Source organism: Ranitomeya variabilis, chromosome 4 (assembly GCF_051348905.1).
Source record: "Ranitomeya variabilis isolate aRanVar5 chromosome 4, aRanVar5.hap1, whole genome shotgun sequence".
Lineage (NCBI taxonomy): Eukaryota > Metazoa > Chordata > Amphibia > Anura > Dendrobatidae > Ranitomeya > Ranitomeya variabilis.
This window is the reverse complement of record NC_135235.1, coordinates 304,475,823-304,492,075: the sequence shown is the minus strand read 5'-3', so window position 1 is coordinate 304,492,075 and position 16,253 is coordinate 304,475,823. Positions and strand designations below refer to the sequence as shown.

Sequence of the window (16,253 nt, the reverse complement as noted above, 5' to 3'; positions counted from 1 at the left end):
AGGGCTAGAAAAAACGCATCTACACTAAGCAATGCAGGATCCCCTGGCGCCAATGCGAAGGCCCAATCTTGAGGGTCACCACGCAAAAAGGAAATGATAATCTTAACTTGCTGAACGGCATCACCAGAGGAACGAGGTTTCAAAGAAAGAAACAACTTACAATTATTCCTAAAATTCAGGAACCTAGATCTATCTCCAGAAAACAACTCCGGAATAGGTATTCTAGGCTCTGACATAGGACTGTGAACAACCAAATCCTGAATACTTTGAACCCTAGCAGCAAGATGATCCAGACTGGAAGCCAAGCTCTGGACATCCATGTCAGCAGCTGAACTCAGAGCCACACCAAGATTAAGAGGAGGAGAGAAGCTAGCCACAGCAGCTAGACACACGGCAACAACAACACAAAAAAAAAAAAATTTCTCAAGGCTTCTTTTCTCCTGCTTCTGCCATGCAATTAACACTTTATGGGCCGGCTGTACTGTTATGATCCTTAGTGGCTGAGGATCACGAATAGGCCAGCAAGTGAATAAACTAAGGACAAGCTCTAGGGAGATGGTAACTGGACTGATCGCAAATCTGAACCTATCCAACACACTAGAGGTAGCTGGTGAACGTGCCTAAAAAATTCCTAGACGTCTCGAGCCAGCCTGAGGAACTAGCTACCCCTAGAGAGAAAGAAAGACCTCGCTTGCCTCCAGAGAAATAATCCCCAAAGATATAGAAGCCCCCAACAAATATTAACGGTGAAGTAAGAAGAAGGCACATACGTAGGGATGAAATCAGATTCAGCAAAAGAGGCCCACTAGTACTAGAAAGCAGAAAATAGAGCAGGGGTCTATGCGATCAATAAAAAACCCTTACAAAATATCCATCCTGAGATTTCAAGAACCCACGCACCAACTAATGGTGTGTGGGGAGAAACTCAGCCCACTAGAGCATCCAGCAAGCGAGGGAATCACATTTTAGCAAGCTGGACAAGAAAACATGATAAACACTGCTGATCAAAAAATGAGCAAACAAAACTTAGCTTGTCCTGGATGGACAGGGAGAGAGATAGTCAGAAGAAATCTGAGTAGCACTGATTACATCGACAGCCGGCAACAAGTGGAAGTAAAACAGAGCTATATAGGAACCTCCCAGAGGATAACGAACCAGCTGATAGCCAGAGACCAGCAGGATAACAAACAAAGCCACCAGGGGGAGCCCAAAGCAAAAGTCACACCATACCACCAGTGACCACAAGAGGGAACCTGAAAACAGAGTTCACAACACTTCTCCCTAACTTCCTATCCAACCCCCAGTTTTACCAGAGGGTGAGGAGCGGCCTAATGCATAGAACCTTTTGCTCCCCCTGGTGGCCAGAGTGTGAAGTGTAATGTGTGACTGTGATACCTGGTCAGGTGAACTCTTTTAGTGCAATCAGACGTACCATCACTCCCCTTAGCGGCAGAGCGACGTTACTGCAACGGCCAGGTCTCTGGGGCGCTGCACTCCCCCCCCCCCCCCCCCGTTAAATCCAGTACTCCCGGACTGGGAAAGAAGAACAACAATACATGTTAGTAAAAGATACAAAATTTTGAAATGCTGTAAACAAGTAAATTTCAACAGTGCTTCCCTTTATGGGAGGTGAGGACACTTGAACGTTACAAACAGAAACATATTTACATGGTGCTTAAGATTTTAAATAACACTTATTAAATAACTGACTATAAATAACTATCATTACCCAGCCAAGCATTCTATCTACTATCTACTTAAGTGCAAACTTTTCTCGAACAATAATTTAACTTTTCCTTTAAGGGCGTAAGGGCAGGTACCCACTAAAGGCATGCTACAAGACTAAAAGTGCAACTCAACATTTTCCTGAGCTCTCTTTCTCATATGCAGGACTCTCTCGTCTACCCCATGGGCCTACTGCATCTTTCCTTGGCTCTCTATCATTAGTTCCGATAATCACTTTAACTTCAATTTTATTCACATATCATTATCAACATTTCTATTCCTTATCACTATCTTTTTATCTACATACTACTACTATGTAAAACATTACCATTTAACTTTCTTAAGGCAACATTATATTTTGGCTTATTGCAACAATGAACATTCCCTTTAAGATGGACATCTCAAGTCTCTTTGAGGTAGTGCAAACTATTAATTTGCAAGTCTGCGGTAAACAAGAAGTTCTGCGCTGTATCCAGGAACAGTCTCTTCAAAAAGCTCTTTTCTTTGTAAAACCAGTAGGGGGCACCTTTAAGAAGGTGCAACTATATACAGCAACAGTTTGTGAATCATTCACCGTCCATGATTCGGCAGTCTTTGATAAACGTAGTCAACTTGCGCAAAAACAAACATAAAACAACAGGGATCCCGGGTAAACGAAGGGATCCCTTTAAGAACTAACCCTGGTCGGGTTTTAGCAGCAAAAACAGGAAAAACGGTTTGAAAGAACTATTTACAGTTTCATGGCTCCGAGGTTTACTCTTGCTCTCGCGACCGTAGCTCCACAGGTAGCAATGGGTGAGTCCATCTGCCCGGATACCTGCGGCTACCAGGTGTTGTACCAGGAGCTCCCTCACTCCAGACAGGGGTCTGGGTACCCACAGTTTTGGATCCTGAGATGGCCTGGGCACTAGCCATCACTGCGGTCAATTCTTTAGCCACAACAGTGGTGGTGGTGGCAACGGTGCAGGTCGTAGTTTTGACGATGGTGCACGTCGGGGTAGCCACGGTGGTCTTGGTAGTAACCATAGCCTGACCACGAGGGGACGCCACGGCCACGGGAGACACTTTCCTTGGCACCCCGGGTGAAGGTGCTACTAGGTCTTGCTTTCTGCGCACATTCAGCGCGAACCAGCCCTTCTACCCGAAATGCCTGGTATAGGTGACAATGTCTCCCGGGTAAAGATCCCGGTCCGGGTGGCCTTCTCTGAGGTGGGACTCCACATCTCGTCGGTTCACAAAGACCTCGGCATACAGGTCTTGTTCTTTAATGAAGCCCCAACCCCCACGGAGTCTGAAGGCTATAACGGTGCCTTGCCTGCGTGGGGCCTGGTGGGTGGTGTGATCCTTGCGGGCCCGGTCCTTCACCGCTAGGTCCCGCTGGTGGTGGGCCTCCCTCCGGGCCTGGTACTCCTTCTCCTCCTTCTCCCACCGTTGGTCTAGCTGGGCCTGGTATTCCTCCCAGCTAAGGGCCTCCACCATCTCCCCTTCATGCGTCTTCACCCCGGGGAACCCCATTAAGTCTGACCCTGGGTTCACCCAGCGGCATACAGTCCACTCCGCATAGACCTCACCCGACACGGTGGTTGGCAAAATCGGGGCCTTGAGGAACTGCTCCATACCCGTGGCCTGATCCCAGGGTGCAAGGCGCAGGAGTCTATGGGTCCCAGGGGGAGGTGGTGCTGCGACGGGGCCTGTCAGCAGGTCCTCGGCTGGCGGGGCAGGGTCAGCGTGCTTACCGGCCGGCGCGGCGTCCTCCATCGCGGCTGGCTCCGCTGGCGATGACGTCGGTGGAGACATCGGCAGCAGCTCTTGCAGCGGTACAGGAACCGATGTCGGGGAATCCTCCGCTGGCGTCTCCTGGTAGGAGGCCTTGGTTTCCGCCTGTAGTTGGAGGAGCTGCTCAATCAATTCCTCCATCTCGATCTGCAGGAGGCCGGTTCCAATCGTGGAGATCTGGCTGCTAGGCTCTTCCGGGTAGCTGGGGGAGTCCTCTGCTTCAACCCCGCATTCTGGGTCTGAGCGACTGGCCATGGCGTCCTCCACGTGGCTCACTTCCTGGTCTTTTTCCCGCTCTCTCCTTCGTGGGCAGTTTCGCTTTCTTTGTCTCCACCCTCCATTGAGGATCAGGAGGCGGATCTCGGCTGCTGACGGACACGTCCTCAAGGTACAGAAGTACTTAGACTGGGCGGCCATTGTTCTTCGCGCTCTTCAGTTTGTCCACACCCACAAATCCACACCCTTCTTCTCCTGCGCTCCTCGTGGCGCTGTAATGGCGGCGGTTTTGGCGGGAATTTTTGGCGGCGAATAGCAATACACAGTCTTTGCAATACATCACGGTTCAAGCACAATTCAGTCACAGTTCCAAGGCACACATGACCTGATTCTTCAGGCTTAAGTAGATTGTTCGTGACGCCACGTTTGGAGCGGCCGCCAAGCGCAGGGCAGCGGGGTACTCGGTACCGGGTCTCTCTTGGTTCTGGGGATGTCACGGTGGCCTGACCCGGCCCGTGGCGCTGCTAAGGGGCGCCCAATTAAAGATGTAGGTGACGGTGTAGGTCGCAGTAAATAACGAGGACATAGGGTTGCAGTCTCTTTACCTCTTTACTGAAGGCTTCGGCATCCGCAATCCAGAGCACTGCTAACAGGGCTGGCTGAGACCGGCCAGTCCGAAGGCACATCCAGAGTTCCCTTTGCAGGTGGAAATCAGTAGCCTACCTACTAGCGCCTGGGTGTTGTAGTACTTCCCTGCTGAGCACCACGGGATAGTCCTCACAACTGTCGTGTATGTTTCTGTTCTTTCTCTCTCCGTCCCCCAGATGATATGGATAGGACGCACCCGTATGACGGGGTAGGCCTGGAGTTATTTTATAGGGACCCTAGAGACGCCCCTCTCCCACAATTGCCTCCATTGTCTTTATTAGGTGTAAAAGGTGAGACAGCCAACCTAAAGTTAACTGCCCTGCCGTTGGTTCAAAGTAATGCGTAGAGTCTATTACTGCCTCGGCGTTCCGGCCGCCTCAGTAGGATGTTGCCGATCTCGGGGCACGACTCCTACTGGTTCTATCGCCTTTGTGCTCTGATCTCGTTTCTCACTTCTCCACAATATCCTTCGCTTCGTGTCCTTTCTTAAGATGCCGCCGCAATGAGGTGCAGGCACGGCTCCGTAACTATCTGTCCTTTTGCTAGGCCTCTGTCAGGATCCCACCCCTGACAGGGACCCCCCTGAATCTTCCCAAGTAACGCTCTCCTCTCACTAGATGTTACCTGGGCAAAACCCAGTCAGCTTCTCCCTAACTTCCTATCCAACCCCCAGTTTTACCAGAGTGTGAGGAGTGGCCTGATACATAGAACCTTTTGCTCCCCCTGGTGGCCAGAGTGTGAAGTGTAATGTGTGACTGTGATACCTGGTCAGGTGAACTCTTTTAGTGCAATCAGATGTACCATCACTCCCCTTAGCGGCAGAGCGACGTTACTGCAACGACCAGGTCTCTGGGGCACTGCACAAGTCACTTGGGGTATGTCTCTATCAGTTTTGTACATGGAGAGAATTAAATTCTTGCCCATTCTTCCTTGGCAAACAGCTCGAGCTCAGTGAGGTTTGATGGAGATCGATGGTGAACAGCAGATTTCAGCTCTTTCCACAGATTCTCGATTGGATTGAGGTCTGGACTCAGACTTGGCCATTCTAACACTGGATACGTTTATTTGTGAACCATTCCGTTGTAGATTTTGCTTTATGTTTGGGATCATTGTCTTGTAGGAAGACAAATCTCCATCCCAGTCTCAGGTCTTTTGCAGACTCCAACAGGTTTTCTTCAAGAATGGTCCTGTATTTGGCTCCATCTATCTTCCGATCAATTTTAACCATCTTCCCTGTCCCTGTTGAAGGAAAGCAGGCCCAAACCATGATGCTGCCACCACCATGTTTGACAGTAGGGATGGTGTGTTCAGGGTGATGAGCTGTGTTGCCTTTACGACAAAACATATAGTTTGGCATCGTTGCCAAAAAGTTCGATTTTGGTTTCATCTGACCAGAGCACCTTCTTCCACATGTTTGGTGTGTCTCCCAGGTAGCTTATTGCAAACTTTAAATTACACTTTTTATGGATATCTTTGAGAAATGGCTTTTTTCTTGCCACTCTTCCATAAAGGCCAGATTTGTGCAGTGTTCGACTGATTGTTGTCCTATGGACAGACTGTCCCACCTCAGCTGTAGATCTCTGCAGTTCATCCAGAGTGATCATGGGCATCTTGGATGCATCTCTGATCAGTCTTCTCCTTGTTTGAGATTTTGAGATGAAAGTTTAGAGGGAAGGCCGGGTCTTGGTAGATTTCCAGTGGTATGATACTCCTTCCATTTCAATATGATCGCTTGCACAGTGCTCCTTGGGATGTTTAAAATTTTGGAAAACATTTTGTATCCAAATCCAGCTTTAAATGTCTCCACAACAGTATCACGGACTTGCCTGTTGTGTTCCTTGGTCTTCATTATGCTCTCTGTGCTTCAAACAGAACCCTGAGACTATCGCAGAGCAGGTGCATTTATACGGAGACTTGATTACACACAGGTGGATTACATTTATCATCATTAGGCATTTAGGACAACATTGGATCATTCAGAGATCCACAATGAACTTCTGGAGCGAGTTTGCTGCACTGAAAGTAAAGGGGCCAAATAATATTGCACACCCCACTTTTCAGTTTTTTTATTTCCACAAAAATTTAAAATAAGCAATACATTTTGTTAAACTTCACAATTGTGTTTTACTTGTTATTGATTCTTCACCAAAAAAATTGCATTTGGTGTCTTTATGTTTGAAGCATGATCTGTGGGAAAAGGTTGAAAAGTTCCAGGGAGACGAATACTTTCGCAAGGCACTGTACATCTATTAGGCACTTTTGGCATACCCTTTGGATATGAAAACACTCTTTCAAGACTCCATCATAAGAAAAGAAAGTATATTGTGCTTGCATCCAACTGAAAAGGACCTGTGGGAGGAGCAATGTGACTGTTCTCAGCCTATCATCATTACTGTGGGTGTTCCCTCATGTCCTTTTCAGTTGGGTGTTGACACAGTATAAAGCTATCTATGACGGGCAATTTAGTGAAACATTTTTTACAATCGCTTTCGGGGATAGTTTTCTGTAAAGCATTTGACTATTTTGATATATCCTCGGGCATAGTAGCAGAGAAATTGCCAACAAGATAAAATAATGACTGGAATTGGTCCAATAACATAAGGTCCCCGGGAGTGAAGCTCATACTGGGCCATTGGTCTGGTATCACAGTGTGGGTACACTACAAATGACCACACGCTAATAAACTGTAATAGCTGCACTGGAATAACTGGGATTATAACTCTCAGATCAGCTGTTGCCACTTATGTTCTGCAGTTTGCTCTCTATACGCCATGCGTTAATTGGATGCATATTATCAGGATATTTATGTAGTAAATATAAAAAAGAACAGATGGTGCGATGCACCAGGACTTTCTCATGTCTGCTTTCTGAAGCCTCGGAGACTTTGGATGACGTGTAGGTGTCATGTATTCACTACATGTATTTACTGTAGACGCCCATGTGGCCGGCAAGGCATGCATTTGCATACTGATGAGCAGAGCATTGGTGAGATATAGATAGATAGATAGACAGAATATGACATGGATGATGCAAACTCTATCGCCCCCTGCTGAGTAATTTACATGTAAAAAAATATAAGTAAATTTTTGGATGCAATTATTGTTCTGTGGAAAAATGTGCAATATTATTTTATTATATTATTTTTATAGCATTCCTAAAGAAAGGGGATCAGATTTAGACTAAGGTCACACAACCGTATGTTCTCCATCTCAGAAAGTCAGGCCAATTATGCAAATCAGAGTGTGATCAGAGTGTCATCTGATTGGAGAATTAAAAATCAAAAAATTTATCCATCTTCTCCATTCAGTCTGTCACCCATCATCAGACGTCATCCAAGTGCGGTCCAATGTTTTTCACGGACCCATAGACATGAATGTAAATCGTGCATGACTCGGTGCACCACTCAGTCCAAGGGAAAAATCGGCATGTGCACGGCCTGATTAAATAATATGGGGACTAGCGCTATCCATCAAAACCACAGGTAGCACTTGTCCAAGTTATACAGTCGTCTGCACAAGCCCTTAGATGAAGGGTCGTGGTCTCCCATAACCCCAAAAAACACTATAATGGAAGCCAGAAATTGACATAAATTGTTGCACAGATCTTCACCAACCCATACCATAGCAGGTGTCGATTTGCTTTGTTTGGTGCACAGACTGGCAAATGATGCAACAATCTATTAAGAAAAAAAATATGCAATAAAACCAGTAATGAAACAACAGAGTAACCAGATGGAGGACCTTATACACAGATACATATGCTCAGAAATAAATATTACTACCAAGTGTAATGCTGTACATTTACACCCCTAGTGGAAGGGTAAGGTGTCCCCTGTTGAAGCAAGGGCGAAACGCGCGTTGGGGTGCCAGGGCCACGTGCTATCACTACCTGCCATATATAATCATCATTGGCTCCAGTAAGGTTATTTAACCTAGTAAGATTTATTTCTGAGCATATGTATCTGTGTATGTGGTCCTCCATCGGGTTACTCGGTTGTTGTACTAGTGGTTTTATTGCATATTTTTTCATCTCAGTAAAAGTTATGTGTTCTGAGTCTTTCATGCACCATATTGTTCTGTCGCTGGTAGTCCATTGAGAGCGTGCGTCCCCAGTCACGTGTATCGATGTCACATTTCTGTGCTCCTCATTGTTGGTTCTGGGTACATTTCTCACCTTTTTTCTCCGGTGCTCTTTTCATGACAAATAGTACAGGAAATGCTGCTCTTTAGTAAATGCCAGCGCCACGTTGCAGTATTATATATTCTTCATAATTTTCATGATCTTTTTCTCGCTGTTAGTAAAAGGTAATATTCATTGTTTAAATGTAACAGTCCCTGACCTTGTCGTGCTGATATGAGACCCTGACATTGTCCTGCTGACACGACAGATGGATTCGTTACAGGGCATCTGCGTAGACGGGCATTGCACACCGCTGAGAGCATCATTCAGTCTGGATTCCAGCTTTTACCACATTCTACCAAACTGTCAGAGCAAAAGGGAAATTGTGCACTTGTGTTTATCTCTCATTGTGAAAACTGGACACAATTGTAGTAGATCTCCAATTGTGAACAGTATAAGGCTGCGTTCACACATCCAGGTGACGTGTCCGTTTTTTATCTGTTAGCACACAGACCCATTGAGTATGGGTCAGGATAGGACATGCTTTGAGTCTCACGGATCTCTTTCTTGGACCCCTCTGTTAAATGGATGTCCGAATAGATCTATTTTACTCAATGGGTTCATGTGCTGTCCGATAAAAAAAAATCGTCAGCACACGGACATTTCATATGGATGAGTGAACGCAGCCTAAGACCTCAGTTTTTCTCACGTACTAGAAAAGTGATTGATTATTTTGATCAGATTTTGGTCTAAGTGTCATCAACTTTTCTCATATGCGAAGAAAAAAAAATAATTTATGTACCTTCTCCAATGTGAAAGCCCATTAAAATTGGACCACACTTGACTTTCATCCTTATTTTTTCACGGACCCATAGACTCACATTGTCGATTTTGATCCGACACGCAGATCAAAATTAGACATGTCTCCGTGAAAAATCACGGACAAGTTAATGGCCCCTCAGGTACGAGTGCTGTCCATAAAAATTAAGAGTATCACGGACAAGTTAATGGCCTCTCAGGTACGAGTGCTGTCCATAAAAATTAAGGGTATCACGGACAAGTTATTGGCCCCTCAGGTACGAGTGCTGTCCATGAAAACTAAGGGTATCACGGACAAGTTAATGGCCCCTCAGGTACGAGTGCTGTCCATGAAAACTAAGGGTATCACGGACAAGTTAATGGCCTCTCAGGTACGAGTGCTGTCCATAAAAATTAAGGGTATCACTGACAAGTTATTGGCCCCTCAGGTACGAGTGCTGTCCATGAAAACTAAAGGTACCGTCACACTAGGCGATATCGCCAGCAATCCGTGACGTTGCAGCGACCTGGATGGCGATATCGCTGTATTTGACACGCAGCAGCGATCTGGATCCCGCTGTGAAATTGCTGGTCGCTGCTAGAAGGTCTGCACATTATTTGGTCGCTAGGTCGCCGTGTATCGCCGTGTTTGACAGCAAAAGCGACGATACCAGCGATATTTTACACTGGTAACCAGGGTAAACATCGGGTTACTAAGCGCAGGGCCGCGCTTAGTAACCCGATGTTTACCCTGGTTACCAGCGTAAAAGTTAAAAAAACAAACAGTACATACTCACCTGCGCGTCCCCCAGCCTCTGCTTCCTGACACTAAAGCGCCGGCCCTAAACTGAAAGTGAAAGCAACAGCGGTGACGGTGGCCTCTCAGGTACGTGTGCTATCCATTAAAGCTAAAGGTGACCATTGCACATCTGAATGAGGCCTTAGGCTGGTTTCACACTTGCGTTTTTGTCTGCATGCGTTTTTTTAAAAAAACGCATGTGTGAAAAACGCATGTAAACGCGGTAAAACGCATGCGTTTTTTAGACGCATGCGTTTTTATAGAAAAACACAAGAAAACACAAAACACAAGAAAAAACAAGAAAACCCTAACCCTACCCCTACCCCTAACCCTAACCCTAAACGTGACTGAAATGCGTGGCACTGAAATACGTGCAACTGAAATACGTGGTACTTAAATACGTGGCACTTAAATACGTGGCACGTGGCACTTAAATACGTGGCACGTGGCACTTAAATACGTGGCATGTGGCACTTAAATACGTGGCACGTGGCACTTAAATATGTGGCACGTGGCACTTAAATACGTGGCACTTAAATACGTGGCATGTGGCACTTAAATACGTGGCACGTGGCACTTAAATATGTGGCACGTGGCACTTAAATACGTGGCACGTGGCACTTAAATACGTGGCACGTGCACTTGCACGTGGCACTTAAATACGTGGCACGTGGCACGTGGCACTTTAATACGTGGCACGTGGCACTTAAATACGTGGCACGTGGCACTTAAATACGTGGCACGTGGCATACGTGGCACTGAAATACGTGGCACGTGGCACTTAAATACGTGGCACGTGGCACTTAAATATGTGCCACGTGGCACTTAAATACGTGGCACGTGGCACTTTAATACGTGGCACGTGGCACTTAAATATGTGCCACGTGGCACTTAAATACGTGGCACGTGGCATACGTGGCACTGAAATACGTGATACGTGGCACTTAAATACGTGGCAATATGACTGTCAGAAAATGTTCATTAAACGGTTAGGGGTGAGGTTAGGGGTAGAGTTAGGGTTAGGGTTTGGATCCCTTTATCACCTTGATGGTGGTGGGTGGCTTTTCAGTGTGTTTTCTGGTTTTTTTCTATAAAAACGCATGCGTTTTTAGCGCAAACAAACGCATGTGCTTAAAAACGCATGCGTTTACATAGACAGCAATGCATTTTTTTGCAAAAAAACGCGCAAGAAAATACTGCAGGTAGCATTTTTTAAAATGAACGCATGCAGACAAAAAACGCATGCGTTTGAAAACGCGACCAAACGCATGTGCAAAAAACGCATGCGTTTTCAATGTTAAATATAGGAAAAAAAAAACGCATGCGTTTTTTGTGCAAAAAACGCTGCAGACAAAAACGCAAGTGTGAAACCAGCCTTAGACTTTGTTCAACAAACAGGATAAGTGATCAGTTGCATTGGATCAGTTGCGCAGAGGGGCCCCAATGATTATTACCCCAATGATTATTATGGGGTCCATCTGGTTTGATTTTTTTTTCTTTGAATGAATACATTTTTCTTACAGGACTTTTTTTTTTCTTTCTAAAAAAACGGAAATCAAACAGTACCCTTCTCCTTCTGTCCGCATAAGTGATGTAACAGATCAGGAATTCCATTCCTAAAACAAAACTGACAGAATGTTGGAACGGATGTGTGAACAGAGTCTTGCGTCCAAACAAACATCTTCATGTTTACAAACAGCAAAGAATTTGAAGGATTTGATAATGAAGGATTAAATGTAAAATTTAATAAATTCCGCAGCAAAGTGTAGAGTAATGGCAAAAAAAGTGCATTATAATGTTCACACCACTGATAAATAATCATCTGTAATAGTCGTGTGTCTGAGATGACATTATAGTGTCTGCCGCAGCAGGAGGGTGGTGATGGCTCATTACCCTGTACTGTAATACAGGGACGTATGTACATTGTACAGTTGTGGCCAAAAGTATTGATGCCCCTGCAATTCTGGCAGATAATACTCAGTTTCTTAATGAAAACGATTGCAATCACAAATTCTTTGGTATTATTATCTTCATTTAATTTGTCTTAAATGAAAAAACACAAAAGAGAATGAAGCAAAAAGCAAAACATTGATCATTTCACACAAAAGTCCAAAAATGGGCCAGACAAAAGTATTGGCACCCTCAGCCTAATACTTGGTTGCACAACCTTTAGCCAAAATAACTGCGACCAACCGCTTCCGGTAACCATCAATGAATTTCTTACAATGCTCTGCTGGAATTTTAGACCATTCTTCTTTGGCAAACTGCTCCAGGTCCCTGATATTTGAAGGGTGCCTTCTCCAAACTGCCATTTTTAGATCTCTCCACAGGTGTTCTATGGGATTCAGGTCTGGACTCATTGCTGGCCACCTTAGAGGTCTCCAGTGCTTTCTCTCAAACCATTTTCTAGTGCTTTTTGAAGTGTTTTGGGTCATTGTCCTGCTAGAAGACCCATGACCTCTGAGGGAGACCCAGCTTTCTCACACTGGGCCCTACATTATGCTGCAAAATTTGTTGGTAGTCTTCAGACTTCATAATGCCATGCACACGGTCAAGCAGTCCTTTGCCAGAGGCAGCAAAGCAACCCCAAAACATCAGGGAACCTCCGCCATGTTTGACTGTAGAGACCGTGTTCTTTTCTTTAAATGCCTCTTTTTTTCTCCTGTAAACTCTATGTTGATGCCTTTGCCCAAAAAGCTCTACTTTTGTCTCATCTGACCAGAGAACATTCTTCCAAAACGTTTTAGGCTTTTTCAGGTAAGTTTTGGCAAACTCCAGCCTGACTTTTTTATGTCTCGGGGTAAGAAGTGGGGTCTTCCTGGGTCTCCTACCATACAGTCCCTTTTCATTCAGACGCCGACGGATAGTACGGGTTGACACTGTTGTACCCTCGGACTGCAGGGCAGCTTGAACTTGTTTGGATGTTAGTCGAGGTTCTTTATCCAACATCCGCACAATCTTGCGTTGAAATCTCTTGTCAATTTTTCTTTTCCGTCAACATCTAGGGAGGTTAGCCACAGTGCCATGGGCTTTAAACTTCTTGATGACACTGCGCACGGTAGACACAGGAACATTCAGGTCTTTGGAGATGGACTTGTAGCCTTGAGATTGCTCATGCTTCCTCACAATTTGGTTTCTCAAGTCCTCAGACTGTTCTTTGGTATTCTTTCTTTTCTCCATGCTCAATGTGGTACACACAAGGACACAGGACAGAGGTTGAGTCAACTTTAATCCATGTCAACTGGCTGCAAGTGTGATTTAGTTATTACCAACACCTCTTAGGTGCCACAGGTAAGTTACAGGTGCTGTTAATTACACAAATTAGAGAAGCATCACATGATTTCTCAAACAGTGCCAATACTTTTGTCCACCCCCTTTTTATGTTTGGTGTTGAATTATATCCAATTTGGCTTTATGACAATTCTTTTTGTGTTTTTTCATTTAAGACAAATTAAATGAAGATAATACCAAAGATTTTGTGTTTGCAATCATTTTCAGGAAGAAACGGAATATTATCTGACAGAATTGCAGGGGTGTCAATACTTTTGGCCACAACTGTATGTACGATTATATACCAGTCCTGATAATAATGCCCGGTGCTGATCCACACATCAGTGCACAGATCAGTACTCCAGACAAGCCAGCATGCTTCATATTCACTTGCAATCAACAAAAAGATTTCTTGAAAGTGTCTTTAATCAAGTTTATAACATCCCGGAAGACCGATGATTTTTTACAAGCTATTTCCATATGAGACAGATCTGTGTTAATGACTGGGGTTCCTTTTTTATAAATGTTTTCTGTGTCATAATCAGGAGCAAAGAAAACTATGTAGACATATGAAATACTAAGGGACTATATTTTTTTATGAGGTTGCACAGCTTTAGAATAACATGGCTGCTATCTTCCAATAAGAGCGCCACACCTGTCTGCAGGTTGTATATGGTAATGCAGCTTCGCTCCATTGAAGAGAATTGTGCAGAGTTGTAGTACAATTAAATTCATCTCTTAAATGCTCCTTATAATAAACTGACTATTTTTTCTTGTAGCTGGGCTCATAGAAAGCTCATTTTAATATCAAAAGTTTATCTGAAGGGAGTGATTGCACTTGGGCAAATCATCAAGATCCGTTCCTGGCAGCTCCTTTTACATTTACCAACCAATGACGCCCCAGATGTGCTCGATGGAGACAAGTCTGGAGACGCTGCAGGCCATGGTAGCATGTTTAGGCTATGCAAGCTGCTCACAGTAACAATCCCTAGCCCTAACCCTACTTGGGGTGATAAACAGTATACAAATATAAAAGCAGCTCTTAGTAATGAATGAAGGCAGTAGCGAATCGTATGCATTGTACGTGATACAATACTGTTTTCATTCATCATCGTCTCATTTTCTGTCATCTTGATTGACGTTTATGAAGAGCTCCAAACTCGGGATGAGTTTGTCATCATCTCTGCATAGGTAGAGACCGAGATCAAAAAGCTCACTTCGTTATGCAAAGCTTTCTCATTTAAATTGCTGCCTATGCAGAGCGCAGCAGCCAATGACAAACTCATCTCGTCTGTTGAGCTCTGCATAATCAGCTGTGAACACACTCCCTGCGCTGTTTTCAGGTGACAGTGGGGTTGGCATGGGGCAGGGACGGAGGTGGGGGGGGGGGATTTTACACCGCCTCAGATTTTGTTGACCAGAACAAATACCGCAAATATAAACTTCTCCTGGGATGTAATTACTGGCCATACCTTGAGATTTTTCCTCCAGTGGGCATTGGGAAATACTAATGCATTCCTTGCTCTCGGTAATTTGCAAGATGTCCAGATTACAATTATCGTTCTCCAGAAAGACAAATGGTTTCCCAGTGTGCCAGCCTGAAGATTATAAATGACATACTAATGACCCACATTAAGTGACAATATACCAGTGTTCTGTATTTGTTTTCCTCCACTATCAGCACGTAATCTTTCCACATTTGTCCTCATATGCACATCGTGACCTGCAGGATGAGCAATTACAGTGAAAAAGTGATTTAAAGGGGTATTCCCTTCTAAAAAGTGATGGTGTATCACTGGGCTTGACTATTAGCAGGGGTCTTACCTCTGGGGTGGTCTTAAATATGTTAAAAATTAAGTCCAATCTACAGGGATCCATACTAATCTAGATAACGGAAGAGCTGCATCACTACGGGGGTGGGGGTGGGGGCGCTTTAGATTTAGTGCTTTCAATATGCAAATGTTGATGGTTGCTCACAGGTTAATTCTGCAGTGCACCCTAAAAATACGCCCCAAAAGAATCCTGTGGGCACCACCCCTTTGGTAAAGATCATACAAAACAGCATCCAAGAAAAAAAAGGTCTATACCTGTGTAACCCTATAGTGGAAGCAATAAGGTTACAGAAGTCTATATACGTATGTGGGGGGGGGGGGGGGGGGTTTCACCTAGAAAGGTGTCCTTTATACTAAAATTCTGCTTCATAGGTTCTTTGCTATTTTACAATGTAAGATACTTTTCCATTGTGCTGTTGCTAGGCAACATAACCTCTGCGGCAGTTATAGAGACCAGCTCCTCACACCTCCATCGCCCCCTCTGTCATATAATGTGGCAGCACAACACTTACTGTTAACCAGTACAGACCATTCCTTGGGCCTTGTTCCCTTGAGACACGCGTTAGACTTTAGGATATCCTTATGCACGCGAGTTGTTGGTCGGGGGGGGGGGGGGGGGGGGGGGGGGATGTTTACTCTTTCATGTAATGTTTTACTACTCCCCCATCCCAGGATGTACCGCGGTCACTCCACATAATATTCTGTCACCTAAAAGCAAGAGACAAGCCCATAGCAACCATTGAAGTCTAGGAGGATTTCTCGGGGAGTCATTGTCCTCAAACATCGCTTCGTCTATTTTTAGCTTCAGGTGTAAAATGATCTATAAATAGAGTGAGTGGAAAATATTGTGTGAGTGGAAATAATCTAATAAAACATTTAGAAGATTCTCTGTGCAGTCGACTTAGGAATGTGGCTGTTAACAGAAAACAATAGAATGTTTTCAGCTGCACAATAACTGGAGATTTAGGTAGATGTTAGGGTGTACTAAACCTGGGGTATACTAAATCTAGGGTATACTAAATCCAGGGTATACTAACTTGTGGTGTACTAAACCTAAGGTGTACTTCCCA

At 44.7% G+C, this 16,253-nt stretch overlaps 1 protein-coding gene and 1 long non-coding RNA gene across 4 annotated transcripts in view; one reads left to right on the top strand and one right to left on the bottom strand.

The window, feature by feature from the left end:
- Positions 1-15,497, bottom strand: part of LOC143764607 (uncharacterized) — an 83,373-nt gene extending 67,876 nt beyond the window's left edge. The window contains exons 1-3 of one of the 2 annotated variants that reach the window (XR_013213232.1): positions 15,439-15,497; positions 14,824-14,949; positions 8,539-8,656 (exon numbers count right to left, since the gene is read on the bottom strand). This is a non-coding gene — a long non-coding RNA (uncharacterized LOC143764607). Of the gene's footprint in view, positions 1-8,538; positions 8,657-14,823; positions 14,950-15,438 lie in introns of those variants that run through there. The other variant, XR_013213231.1, reaches the window with a different exon arrangement.
- GPR153 (G protein-coupled receptor 153) overlaps positions 1-16,253 on the top strand; it is a 140,829-nt gene that overhangs the window by 33,681 nt on the left and 90,895 nt on the right. The window lies entirely within an intron of this gene.